This window comes from Lissotriton vulgaris, chromosome 3_1 (genome assembly GCF_964263255.1).
Source record: "Lissotriton vulgaris chromosome 3_1, aLisVul1.2, whole genome shotgun sequence".
Classification (NCBI taxonomy): Eukaryota; Metazoa; Chordata; class Amphibia; order Caudata; family Salamandridae; genus Lissotriton; species Lissotriton vulgaris.
The window spans coordinates 1,037,658,692-1,037,673,003 of NC_141689.1; the positions used below are offsets into that span (position 1 = coordinate 1,037,658,692).

At 44.0% G+C, this 14,312-nt stretch overlaps 1 non-coding gene across 1 annotated transcript; it reads left to right on the top strand.

The window, feature by feature from the left end:
* The first annotated feature begins 13,888 nt into the window (after nt 1–13,888).
* LOC147727360 (small nucleolar RNA snR60/Z15/Z230/Z193/J17) lies at nt 13,889–13,972 on the top strand. The gene has a single exon (XR_015309624.1). It is a non-coding gene; the product is annotated as a small nucleolar RNA snR60/Z15/Z230/Z193/J17 (small nucleolar RNA).
* Nucleotides 13,973–14,312: the final 340 nt, after the last annotated feature.

Below are 14,312 nucleotides of genomic sequence, written 5' to 3' on the forward strand. Positions count from 1 at the left end.
AAATATGTATAAGTATGTGTCCCCGACTACCAATGACGCGCCGGTCTACAGAGTCACCGTAAATACATAAAACACAACATTGAAGAGGTATTTTCACAAAACCATCACACAAACTCAAATATAAACTCTACATTATTAAACAACTAGTGTCTGCAATTGAAAGAAAATCTGTTTATATATGTTTCAGACTTCCTCAAAAACATGCGCCTTTCACGAAGCCACTGCAGGAATCGTGTCGTCGTCACAAATATAAAAAATGTAAAGAAAAAAACCACTATGCTTATTAATCCACTGAAGAAAGTACAAGCTTATAAAAATACACCTTATAGAGCCATTTTAGATACAAAGTACAATTTAAAAACCTTTAAAATTTCATTTAAAAAATCATAGGTTACATTGACGTTATAGTTGGGAAATAACATTTGAAAAACCCTAGAAATTCATTGAAAAAAACAAAGGTTACATAACTGAGAACAACACATTTGGATTTTACACACCTTCTCACTGAACACAGAGTTCATGTCCTTCTTACCACACCACTCCTCATATCTCAATACGCACAATTGTCTAATTCAATAATTGCTTTGTGCCTCTGAAATTTCTGCCACCTAATCATGTGACATAGATTTAATGCATTGTGGACTATGTGTTGTGTGCTATGGTATGTACTGTATGTAGCTTATTAAGTGTTGTGGTATTCTATAAAAAAAATATTTTTGCCATGCCTCTCTGTGTCTGTCCGTATCCCATACTGGAGCTCACTTACCTTACACCATAGGAACATGGCATTGAAGGATGGATATGTACAAATGATGACAGGCATCAAGATGGCTTATTTGGGACTGAAATAACACAGAGTGTATAAAATTGGATAAACAACAGCATGAAGGATAAGGACATGGCGTATAATCTGGGAATAGCAAAATGAAATGGTGGATACAGTACTAGCTAGGCAGAGTGTGTGGGAAATTACAGTAATAGGATGGCTAACAAAGATGGACTGAAATTTAAAAAAAACACAGAACACAAAATCACAGATTTGTTAATGTCGCATTTCTCTGAAGAATTCTTCTGGGAGTCATACCCCAATTTAACCAGATCAGGTGAATAGGTCTCATAAAGTAGCTATCATAATCAAGACCAGCTGCAGTGTCAGAACGATAGTCTCTGAATGGCTGAAACTACTCTGTAAAGGCGTTGCCATGCTACGATGTGCTGGTCTGAAACAGGTGGTGGTGGTGGAAATGGTGGAAATGTTAGTTGAAATGGTGGTTACAATTGTGGTGGTAGTCATGACATTGATGGTGGTAATAATAATGGTAGTGGTATTTATAGAAATGGTGTTGGTGGTATAGTGAGTGTGGCAGTAAAGGTGATGGTGGTATCGGTGGTGGTAGTGATAGTGGTGATAGTGATAATGGTGGTTATAGTGATAATGGTGACATTGGTATTGGTAGGAATGGTGGTGGTGATAATAGCGGTAGTGGTATTGGGGAGGGCACTGTCGTGGAGGCAACGGTGGTGTTATGGTTTTGACAATAAAGGTGGTGACAGCGTCAGTAGTGATTGTGATAGTGGTCTTAATGGTAGTGACGGTATTGGTGGTGGTAAAGGTGTTGAAGATTATGGTGGCATTGGTAATGACAATGTCACTGATGGTGATCGAAAAGATGGTGTTGATAATGATTGTAAAGCTTATGGTAATGGTTTTAGTGGTAATGATGGTGATAGTGGTGGTGGTAATTGTTCTGGAAGGGTTGTAAGTGGTGGTAAAAGTGGTGGTGATGACAATGCAGGTCATGGTGGTGTAATTGTGGATGTGGTAAAAGTAATGGTAATTTTGGTAGACAATGATTTTGTTGTGAATATCTGGATGTAAAAATGTTTGGAATTTGAATATATCGGGCTTTGAATTAAACATTTCTAAAGTATGTGGAAGAGGCTATTAGTCTGCGGAGTGTCTCAGTCACTTCTGTTTTTCCCTTCAGACCCACGGTGTTCTGCAGTCTTTCGCTCTGTGTTAGCCACTTCTGCCCTTTTTCTTTCCACATCTTTCTGAAATACTCCACCTAAATAACTCACACGTCACCTTGTTCCTCCTTATCCTCCTGCCACTCTGCTCTTCTTTCAGCACTTTTTTATTTTGCCCCCTTCAGCACATCTACCCACTCTTTCTATCTCTTCATGTGTAAACACACCATTCATGTCCTTTGTCTTTAGCCCTGTCAAGATTTCGACAACCATGTGCCTCCTTCACACACTTTCAAATATAATGGCAAATACAGTTGGCACATATGTAACCATTGATTTTTAAACGCAACAGAGAGGCCAAAGATTGGATGATCATGTAGTCTGCATGCCTGTAAGACTCACTGACAGGCGCGGTGAGAAATTCGCTCTGCTTTCAACCGAAATTCCAACCCTTTCAATTGTGCCCAGTCATGCACAACCACCCACACACATAACCCGAACTCACCCAGACACATAGAGACAACTCAGTTTATATCAGGCACCGAAGAGAATAACGCCTATGAAAAAAACCTCTGAAACATAGCATCAATGTTATGAAAAGTAAACAGGGACTCAGGTTGCGTCATTGACATAGATTAATTTAAGGTTTTATAGTCACTGTTGAAACCCCATCAGGGCTGCCCTGGCTAAGTTCCTGCTGCAGTCTGGGACCACTGACCCGGCTTCAGCTGCGCCACTGCTCTTCTTAGTAAGAGAAATCCATGGGCCCAGCGTTAGTTACCAGGGCAACTAGTGTCACCTTTGAGCTAGGTGTCTGCCTCACACTGCTTGGTATTCTTTAAAAGATCAGTCGAGCTCGCGCTGAGATTAAAGTACAGTCCTGGTAAGGGCTACACACAGGGCCGGCTTTAGGGCAGCGGGACAGGTGCGGCTGCACTGGGTGCTGACTTGGAGAGGGGGCTGATATGGGGGTGGGGGTGGTAGGCACTGTGTTTAGCAATAACTTGCGATTGGAGAGATGAGGGGAACTTTTTCCCAGTGATAGTGAGGGAATCCGAGGAGGCGGTCTTGGGATGTGGGCGTGCCAAAAATGATTGTCACACCGGGCGCCACCAGCACTAAAGCCGGCACTGGATACACATATTGGGTTAAGCACTCGAGCAATGCAGAGGTGCTTGATATGCGTGACATTACATTCTAGCGCAGGGATGTGGAGAAACGCACTAAAATGCATTATATTAACCCTAGATGCGTGGCACTTTGCAGGGCTGCGTGCCAGCTACGTCATGATAAAGTCTGTGCAGTACTTTAGGCCTTTATAAGCTCTAGACACGCTGTGCTGAGTGACAAATTGAGAAAGGTGGGGTTATTGAAACAGTGGCATCTTATAGAGACAATGTGAAATTTTGAGAAATTGACACACAAAAACGTATGGTGGTATACACAAGAAATTTGAATAACTTATTGATATACACTAAAATGTACACAACATCAACAATATAATCATAATTTTTTGGTGTGGAGGGAGGCGCAAACTCGACCGGAAGGTATCAGAGCTCTTTACATGAGCACCAGTTGGGTTACAGACAGATACATTCATGTTGTTAGGCACGGGGAGATTTTTGCCCACATGCATCAAAGTTATTTTTTGCGTTTCCTAATTTACGAAAATTAGCTAATCGCAAATTAGGATTCGCTTAATGGTATGCATCATTTTTTCGCAATTATATTGCGATTCGGTAAAATTCGCATTTTTACCGAATCGCAAGAAAATTGCAATTTTCTCATTGCGATTTCGCAAATTGCGAAATTGCAAATTACGAATTTGCAATTTCATGCATACCAATGAGGACACACCCAGGAAGCCAGTACACTGATTAGACACAGCTGAAGTTCACTTTAAACTGCAGGAGTGGCTGTTGGCAGTTGAAGCTCTGCTTTCAGCTACAGGAGGAGTGTGCTTGGTGTGCTCTTGAAGGAGAAATGGCTGCAGAAAGTGCTGTGGAAGACCTGCATGCAAGAAAACGAAAATTAAAGTTTAGTGACCAGGAACTTGAAATATTAATTGAAGAGGTCACTCTGAGGCATGACCAGCTTTTTGGCAAGGATTCCTTGAAGGTCCCAGAAGGAGTGAAGAGAAAACTGTGGCTGGCCATTCAATCAAAAGTGAATGCTGTGGGGGTTGCCCACAGAGATATCACAAATTTACAAAAACGGTGGTATGACTTGCGCAGCCGTGCTAAGGATAAAATTGCAACCAGGATTAAACATGCTAACAAGACAGGTGGTGGACCCCCAAAGGATAAACCAAACACCCCTCTGGAGGAGATGGTTGAGGGGACCCTGCTCACTGAAGCAGTGGTAGGAGTGACCAACATAGATACCTCTGAACAGCCTGGTACTTCGCAAGGTAAGTGTGTAATTTAAAATGTCATTACTTAAAATATGTCACAGACACTTGCCTTAAGATACATTCTCAAATTATATAATTAATCCCCAGCATGTACTCTGAAACACACATAAAAAGAGACATAGGAATTAATGGGAGTTTGCATTGCAGCATTGCATTGTGGGAGTTGTAGTTTCCATGAATGTTTTCATTTCCATTTTTTTAAATTAAATGTGTCTAAATTACTTAACCACATGGCTGCTAGGCGTTTTCCCGTCCTGCGCTAAAAAATCTAAAACACCATTAATCATGACGAGCTGGCCTTGTCATCCGCGCACGGCAGGTAAGCGCCATGACGAGCCCAGCTCGTCATTAGCTTCGAAGGGGTTAAGAAGACAGAGCATATGAGAATACACGAATTTCAACATAAAGAACATGTTTCTTTTCATTTCAAAATGTAATTTATTAGAGTTAGAAGGGAATTCACATACAATTATGTTAACTATACATATATTTTCAATTTGTAGATTTTATGAAAGAGAGGGAAAGCATGGATTTTGACAACAATGTCAACACAGACATAGAGGAAATGCAAGTACAAACTCCAAATATTTCATCACCAACAGTAGGCAAAAATAAAAAAAATAAAAGGGTTCAGCAACTGCAAGAGTCTGATAGTGATGAACAGAGAAATACAAATGAAAATTTACAACAAGCAGTTGGAAGTAATGTAAAGAAAACTGTAAATCAACGCAGTAGACTCCAACAATTTTACAGGAGAAGATCACGTCCTGCTCCCTAGGCAATGTCCTCACAAGATGAGAGCCAGGCCAGTGTGGTGGAGAAAAAGCTCCTCAAAGTTCAAAGGCTGCAAGGCAAAGACATCAGGGTCATGAAGGGCCAACTGAACCACATCAAAAGCAACATTAGCACCATGAGTGACAGCCTTGTCAGAATTACTTCTGTGTTGGAAAATGCACATGTGGCCAGTAGTACAAAACTTGAGCGCATGGCAACAGCCATGGAAAGAATGTGTGATGCAATAGAGTCACAGAACATTGCTAATGCCAATAGGCACCTGAGAATCTTCTCTAGCATACACACTTACACCAGAGCAATCCATCGCTTATGCAATACCAATGGCAAAGTTATTACTACTACACTGTGTATGCAAAAGGACTTAAGGAAATGTTGCAAGGCCCTGTCTGCAAGAATGCTTTCAAAAACTAATTCAAAGGAGGTAATGCAGGAAGACATGACTGTGCTTCCATCAACACATGGGGGCAATGCAAATGAAGGTGCAGAAGCAAGTACTGCATCTAAAACTGAAACAGTGGTTAGACGACGCAGTACAAGACATGTCACACTGCAGGGCAACACATCTACAGCTTTGAGGAATACTAAAAGCAAAGCTTTAGGTGTGAGCTGGCGAAAATAAATTTAAAGACTAATGAATGATTGAAAACTTGCCAATACTGGCCTGAAACAGCTGAAAATTTAAAGCTACATGTTGTTTTCTTTTCAACTTCTTTTGCTTTCATGTTTCATTGGTTTGTCATTATTGCTATTTTCATTTTGAATTAAAATCAATCTGCATTCATGAACATTACCTGGCTTCTTACCTGTTTTTAAAAATAATGCTCTGTGATTTCTGCTCGTCTTCGCCTTCCTTCAGCAGCATCAGGTCCGCGCATTCTTGCATGTGGTTGTTGTGGCTGGTTGTCATTGTTTGGTAGAATGTCATCTACATCCAGTTCCAAGCCTCTCCGTGTGGCAATGTTGTGCAGGATGGCACATGTCGCTACAATTTTGCAGCATACATCAAGACGATATTGCAATGCTCCACCGGTTTTGTGCAGTATCCTGAACCTAGACTTCATGACCCCAAAGGTCCGCTCCACTACATTTCTAGTTGTAATATGGGCATGGTTGTAGTTCTGCTGCTTACGGGTTGATGGATTGAGGTATGGTGTCAGTATATATGATCTCACACCATATGCACTGTCTCCTATGAAGTTTGAAAATATTGGAATGGCAGTTAAGTTATCATGTAACAGAATGTGAAAGCAATGTAATTTGCGCAATAGAGCATGACTTACCAAGCAAATATCCATCTCCAAATTCCCCAGACAACAGTCGCCCATGAATGGCACTATGTTTGAATATATAGGAGTCATGGGCACTCCCAGGGAAACTTGCAACTAGGTCTGTGATTATTGTTTTTGAATTGCAAATTAATTGGATGTTTAAAGAGTGGTAGTTTTTTCTGTTGCGAAAAATATACTCATTGGTAGATGGTGGACAAATGGGAATATGGGTTCCATCTATGCAACCTATCACATGAGGGAAATTAGCCATGTTGTAGAAGTCCAACTTGGTTTCCAACAACTCTTGTTGATTTCTAGGGAAATTAATGTGATGCTGTATCCTTGTCAGCATTGCATTAAGGAAATCTTGGAAAAATCTTGAAAGTGCACTCTGCGAAACCCCCCCAGCAATTGCTATTACTCCCTGGAAGGAACCTGAGGCTAACAGGTGTAGACAACATAAGACCTGCACATGGGTGGGTATGGCTAGGGTCCTACGTGTTTCTCTGCGTAATATTGGGTCTAATTCAGCAATAAGATCTATTATGGAGTCAGCATTCAACCTATACTTGTCATATATTTCTGCCTGTGTCTGACCAAACAAAGTAATGCGCAATCTAAATATCCTTTCACTAAGCATCCTCCTTCTCCTTCCTGCTGCTCTCAACCTCCAGCGACGTGCAAGAAAAATGACTGCTGCCATCCTCAAAGAGGTGTACTGCAAATGAACAACCCCTTAAGTACCCAAATAATTGATTTCACATGTTTCCCTTAAAATAAAAAAAATTACCACCTGCTCCCAGTACTTCTAAATTTAGAGATTCCTAAATGCGATTCCTTAAAAAATCGCAATTTGCGATTTTTGATGCATACACTTTTTTTGCGATTTTTTTGCGATTCCTTAAAATTGCGAGTTTTTAAGGAATCGCAAAACCAATTGCGAATTCGCAGATTGAGAAAAATACAATTTTGAATGATGCATCTCAAAAACAGGAATTGCATTCTCAAACGGCCGATTTTTGCGATTCGCACCGTTTGCGAATGCAATTCAGTTTGATGCAAGTGGGCATAAGTGATTTGCCCAGAATCACAGGATTTTGAAAGTCCCTGCCGAGGCTCGAACCTGGTTCCCCAGCTCCCAGGGTGACCACTCAAGCCGTTAGGCCACATCCACTCACCTTATCATTACGAAGAGCCAAATGAGTGCACTCAACCAGATAAAAAACGGGAGTGCCAGCAGCAGCAGAGCAGCCAGGATGTTCTGATTTGTTCACTAGCTCCTGGTGGTATCAGGATATGTCAGCATCCGCCCTGGAGCAGGAAAAGATCCTCCAGTGACTGGGCCATCATGGGAACCAAATGAACTACTTTATGCTCCTTTACCAAAGGCTTAATGTAAAGCCAAGGGCAAAATAGAAACATCTACAAAATGCAGTAGGTGCTCATCCAGTCATTGCCAAATGGCAAGAAAGTCAATTGCGGAAGTTGCCCACCAAAGGAACACTTTCGGCATTTCTCTCAATACTTCATTTTGCATTTTCTAATCAGTTAAAGGGATCACAAGATATACATTTTTAAGAAATAGCAAAATAAACATTCATATTAAATAATGGGGAAAAAGTCAATAATAGTCCATGGGTCATGGACAACCAGCCTTTAAGTGCCTTTTCAGGCCGAACACGGTGGAGCAAGGTCAGGTAACCCTAGCAATTCACACTCGTCAACTGTTTTACTTTCTATTGTAGTCTGCCAGATTAAGCCAAAATCCTACAGTGAGGCAGGAACGTACGGATTGAACCTGTCCGCTTCCAAGGTAATTGTGTTCTTCAGGAGCAGCTCACTGTCCCCTAGCTATCAGCCTGGGCCTTTCCTGATAGAGCCTCTAGCTCCCATTCAACCCTGAGCCCATCCCCCACATGTAATATCCCTTAAGGTGTGAACAGGGCACCCCAAGACAGCCACCTTCATGTTGAAGCCTCCGCCACTCTGTGCCCTACAGAGCCCAGTGAACAACAACAGAGTAGCTGGGTAGAAGACAGTCTTGTGCTGTGTTTTTAATCTTTAATCTCGAGTCCTGTATGCAATAGGTACTGTTAAAAGCTGCCTATTTTGCTTTGGACTGTTTTAATTGAACTATTGGTTTCTGTGATTTTGATACTGGTCTAAACTGCTGATTTTTCTAAGCTATACTGTTTGAACATTTGTCTGAGTTTCCCCTGTACTATGCTTAGGCATGCAGAGGCAACCCTCCAGATCCCCCTCCTTTTGAGTCTTTAAAAGTTGAACGCTTGATTTCTGTGATATTGGTACTGTTTGAAACTGCTGCTTTTTCTACCCGTGAAATTTTGAACATTTGTCCTAGTTTCCTTTGTACTGGGCTTAGGCGTGCAGGGCAACTCCCTAGCCCATCTCATGTGAATCTTTAAAAGTTAAAACTGCAAACTACACCCTCAGAGACTAAGCAAAGTGTATTTTTGAGACTTCTGAATCTGCTTTAAAGTTTAAAACGGGGTTTGGGAATTGTATGATTCCCTTGTCTTTGGGTAGTAAAAAGGTTTTATTGAAGTGCACGAAAATTTGTATTTCCGTGGTTTAGATGTGGGCCTACCTGCAGAGTGAACCAGGAACAGCAAAGTATGTATTGAGCCTGTCGGATTCAAATGAGATTCTGTTTTTCAGTCAGTCAATCAATAAATTCAATCATGGGTTTGTTAAGCGCGACTATTCACCCGTAAGGGTCTCATTGCGCTAGGGGGTAGGGGGGTGCAGGTTCCAGTCCATCAAGGAGGGGGTCTGTGGAAGAGCCAGGTTTTGAGGTTTCTCGTGAAGATTAGGAGTGATGTTGTCTGCCTGAGGTGGAGCGGTAGGGCGTTCCATGCACTGGCCGCGAGGAAGGAGAAGAAGCGGCCTCCTGATCTGGTCTTTCTGGCCTAGGGAACCACGACGTAGGAGAGCTGGACTGATTGTAGGGTTCTTTGGGGTGCGTGGAAGTTGATTCAGCTGTTGAGGTATGTTGATCCGGTGTTGTGGAGGGCTTTGTGTGCGTGGGTCAGGATCTTGAAGGTGATTCTTGCCTCGATGGGGAGCCAGTGGAGTGTGCGCAAGTGTGTGTTGAGATATGTGGCAGTGTCGTGGTATGTTGAGGACCAGTCTTCAGGAGCAGCTCACTGTCCCCTGGCCTTTCCTGATTGGCCTTTTATCTCCCAAGCTACCCTGAGCCAACCTCCTGTTGCAGTATCCCTTAAGGTTTGTGCAGGGCACACCGAGACAGACACCTCCATCTTGTAGCCTCATCCTATCTGTGCTCTACAGAGCCCTGGGACAAACAACAGAGATGGTGACAGGAATACAGACTTGTGCTTCATTTTTATGAACCTTTAAAACTGCTGTCTTTTTCTACCCATGACTTTTTGTTGGCTTTTTGGTCTTTTATGCTTTCAGAGGGCATTGAGGGGGGGGGGGGAGGGTTCCCCTTCGCAGTATTGCTTGACGATATACAGCAGGAATGACAGGGACTCAAAGTGTAATACGATTTCTGACGTGGAATATTAGGGGGATGAGGTCTATCACAAAGCGCTGTAATATCTCTTCGTACCTGAGACATTCATATAGCATTACTATAGGAAACCCATTTGAACAGTGAGAATGCAGGGAGGTTGAAGCGGAGGTTGAGGGCCAGGTCTTCACAACTACCTATTCAGCCTTTGCCAGGGGGGTGTTGATCTGGGTGAAGCCGGGGGTCCCTTTTGCTGTTGAGTGATCGTGGCTGGATGCGGGAGGCCGATATGCACTGGTTGTAGGGAGGCTGGCGGGACAGGTGGTCACTCTAGGGAACATTTACACATCTAACCAGGATCAGGTTGGCTTCCTGGATTCTTTGTCTGTTTTACTGGCATATAGCTTGAGGGGCAACCTGTGTCACAACTCAGGGCAGATTTAGGGCTACATGAGTGTGAATGCAATATGATTGTGAAAACTACATCTCCCAGAAATCTTTGAGGGCGATGTAGTCATCTCTCTCTTGCCCCTTTTTCTCATTTTTACTCTCGGTGAGCCAAGGAGAAGGTGCTTGTCACCTGTAATACTGGACTAACTTCTTACAGTTCCTGTGCTTCCCGATAGTTGTTGCCACCATCCAAGCGCTGGGTCGCGCTGTCATTTTTGCTGTTCCTCGCACCTGGGGCGCCTTTGTGAATGCATTCGGCATTCGCTTACCGCCATTGATTTATGACCCTGTCAGCACTGAAGACACGCTGACGAACAAAAGAACTTTTGAGCTGGGGCCATTGAGGAGATCGCCTCCGGAAAATCTTGCAGCTGCAGGTTAATTACATTCAGCACGATATTGTTCTGAACCTTAGGAGGATTCTACGCGCTTTGGGCACTTCTACAGTGAAGGCGCGCGTGTATTATACTTTCATTATTTTTGTAAAGAGAATAGCGCGGGTTGCGCTATTGGATCCCCAAACGTATGAGGGGAGCGCTTTTTAGGTCGAGGACTATCGGTTCTGCCGAAGGCAGAAACCGGAAGTCGGAGATTTAATGATTCTTAGAGTGCTGCATTTATCCCTCCCTCTTTTTGCTCTTTCTCCATTGGCTGGCTTCCTAAATGGAGGCCAGCCATTGGAGGAGAGAGCCGTCCCTCCAAAGAAGCCCCGTCTTTTTCGGATTTGGGGGCGTCATTTTTGCTGTTCTTTAGACAGTGACGTCGTCCGTCACTCAGAACAGCAAAATACGCCCCCAATTCCGAAAAAATTTCAAAAGCTTGTGGCCGCCATTTTAAGTCTTCTTGTGATGAGGTAGGCTGCTGTCCTCGTTTCCCGCTGTCTTTTTCCCGCCCCCCCTCCCGCTGTCCGTCTCTGTTTCCGCCCTCCTCCCGCTGAATCGGTCGGCCGTTGTATTCTTTCCCTGCCGTGGTCTTTTTCCCGCCCCCCTCCCACTGTCCGTGTTTGTTCCCGCCCTCCTCCCGCTGATTAGGTCGGCCGCTGTGCTGTTGTATTCTTTTTCCCACCCCCCCTCCCGCTGTCTGTCTTTCTTCCCGCCCCCCTCCCGCTAAATAAATCATTCAGTGGTAGCCGTCTTTTTTCCCGCCCCCTCCCGCTGGTCCTGTCCCGCCCGCACAGGATCTCATCGCAACTGGTATCTTGAACGCCGACCATAATTGCAGGACGCTGAGGTGTGCGTGTTCAGGACTCGGGAGACGGAGGGAACAGACCGGAGCACTCCCGAGGAACGAGGACGAGCCAAATGAGGAACAAGGACGTGAAGCAGATGAGCTCATCGAGGAGCGAGGACGAGAAGCAGACGAGGCACCCCAATGACGTGCGGAGAGAGCCGGTGTTGAGCAGGAGGAGTGGACGGAAGAGTGGTGGTCACTCCCGGAGGACGTTGTAACGCCGCCGTAGCTCAGGAGAATTGCGGCCCCCGTGGTATGTGAAACGGGGCAAGGGTCACAGTAATCCGGGAAGGGGGGCGGGGGGGGGGCGAGTCCGAGGGACTCAAGGGGCATGGGCAGCTGGAGTGCTAATCTCTCGTACCTATTCCCTCATTTCCCGCTCACAGCCTTCGTTATTCACTTTTGTACCACACCCTAAGTCTTGTAACCGCGGTTACATAATCACTGTTTTTGGGGGAAAGTATATGCAATAGAACAGAGCCCAATGGGGGACTTTCCAATCTGCACCTCACACTAGTTTATTTTTTTTGTAAATTGTCCTGCGCACAATTACTGCGGGGAAAAATAAATGCACTTTAGCACTGGTCAGCAGAGTCCTATGGCCAACAAAAAGAATCCGTAAAAAGAGACGGCAAGCAGGCAAAACGGTCGGGGGAGGACACCCTAAGGCTGACAGATCTAACACTCTAATATAACACTGTCACTGTCCTTCAAACTAAGGTCATTATTAGGTCACAGGATCTTCCTGTATATTTAATTTTGTGGGCCCACATTGTACAAACTAAGTTTTTGTTCAAATGTATGCAACTTTGTTTTTCATGCTGCAACTCTATCTTAATCTGGTGCCTCAAAAGCCCCGGTGAGCTTATCATTGCCTATTCTACTGCTCGGGACCCAAGGACTCCACGCGACGCGACTAGACACTGTAAAACAATGGACGACCGCAGCGCAGTTATATGATGTCTGGTGGATGGGTTAGCCGGTGAAGATAGAATACTCTTACTATGTTATTGGTAGAAGGGGTGTGCAGTTCCACAAGGTAAGAAATGTGAGAGGGATTAGAGATCCAGGGAGAGGAATGTGCTCCAATAGGAACACGGGCCCTCACACACCGGATGTGTATTATGCTTCATCATTGGGCTAGCTCCTCATCATGCCGGCGCTGCAATGCCCACTAAGGGGGGCTTTGCCAGAAATATTTTTCTCAGCCACCTGGTGAAGTGGGGGTATGTGGTCTCGAGTGTTGTTTGTAGAGTCACTTTTGCATGACTGATCACCATTACACAAATTGAATTCAGTCACAATGTAGTGAAGTTTTTTTCCTGAGGTCCTGAAGAATGGCCCACATGATCACTACTGACATATACAAGGCGAAAAACATGGTGAGCGTGTTTTAGATCAATTTATTCACCATGCTAACTAGGGCCATTATTTTCTTGATTAGCACTTCACTTTTAATTAGGTGAATGAGCTCAATCTTAGTCTGACCCTCTGAACTGCCATTTCTAGCCTTGTCTTCAAAGAAATGTTGCTGGATCGCACCAGGACACGACACCTCTGGGTGCCCAGACACCTGCCGCCCCCTCCCGCTGTCCGTGTCCCGCCCGGTTCCCGCCGTCTTTTTTCCCGCCCCCTCCCGCTGTCTGTGTCCTGCCCGCACAGGATCTCAGCATCGCAACTGGTATCTTGAATGCAGAGTGCTGCTGCAACTCGGGAATGTGTCGTAACAAGGTACACTTGGAGCTGAAAGTGCACAGGGCTGACTGGCATGGAAATGTACCCGTAGATAACGTGCTCACTAAAATACTGCTTTCATAATTGCAGGACCACATTTGCTGGAAATTGCACTGGGTCTGAGGTGACCGAGAACAAGCTGATTACATTTCAGTGGGCTGCCAATGGACGTGGCGCTGGAGAAACAGGACGTGCCCGGATGAAGCTGGTAAGTGGTGGTTGAAGGTGTTTAAATTCTCGTGTCAGTTTGTTTTCCTCACTAGATTGATATGGTTATTTTGTTGATGAAAGGGATGTAATTTCACTTAATCGTTTTTAGCCAAGTCACACTATCAGAAGTACACGTTTATCACCAGAGAGCTTTGCATGAAACTTCATAAATCGCTCGAGGGCATGTGCTGCGTGCTAGCCCCTGCCCTAGTTAAACGACTTCTCAGGCAGGATTCCTTTGTGTTTCTTAGAGGGTGCCCGGCATGTAGTACTGTTAGTGTGTACTGCATAATAGTAGCACGCGATGGGTCTGCGCCGAGATCGATATCATGATGATCACATAGTTCAGCAGATGAACAGTGGTGAATAAGAGCTCTTGTCTTTCGCTCCTATCTGATGTATGCAATCGTTTTTTGGTACTTTGGGGTCACCTGTTCAAAATGCCCGCTTATTGTCTTCTTTCCTCAAATGCTTAGGTGGCAAAAGCAAGAAACCTAATATGAACATTCAGACTATCCCAAAACAATTTATAGCACACTAAACTTAACCTGAAAATTGCAAGATGCGATATATATTATTATGACATCGTTCACTAAATTCCAAGAAATGGAAGAAGGGATGTACAGCGGCTTCAATTGAAAGGTTTAACAAAAAATGCTTTAGTAAGTATTGGAGTATTTCATAAAGAGAAAAAAAAAGCTTTTTAAATGAGAAGATATGTAACTCATTATTGAATAACCTTCAA